The sequence below is a fragment of the Meleagris gallopavo genome, chromosome 12 (assembly GCF_000146605.3).
Source record: "Meleagris gallopavo isolate NT-WF06-2002-E0010 breed Aviagen turkey brand Nicholas breeding stock chromosome 12, Turkey_5.1, whole genome shotgun sequence".
In the NCBI taxonomy this organism is placed as follows: domain Eukaryota; kingdom Metazoa; phylum Chordata; class Aves; order Galliformes; family Phasianidae; genus Meleagris; species Meleagris gallopavo.
The window spans coordinates 4,431,384-4,431,586 of NC_015022.2; positions in this window are offsets into that span (position 1 = coordinate 4,431,384).

Consider the following 203-nt stretch of genomic DNA (forward strand, 5'->3'; position numbering starts at 1 on the left):
AAAAACAAACACCAAAAACCATTAAAAGGAAAGCCAGAGAGCAAGGAGTCATTCCCTTTCCCTTCCTTACATGCAATGAATTCCTTCACTATACATGCAAAAATCTTGCTGTTGATAGGAACACTGGATAAAAAATAAGCAGATTATAAAATAATGTATATTAGCTGGCCTAATAACCATACTAGTTGGGCACTAGTACGTCC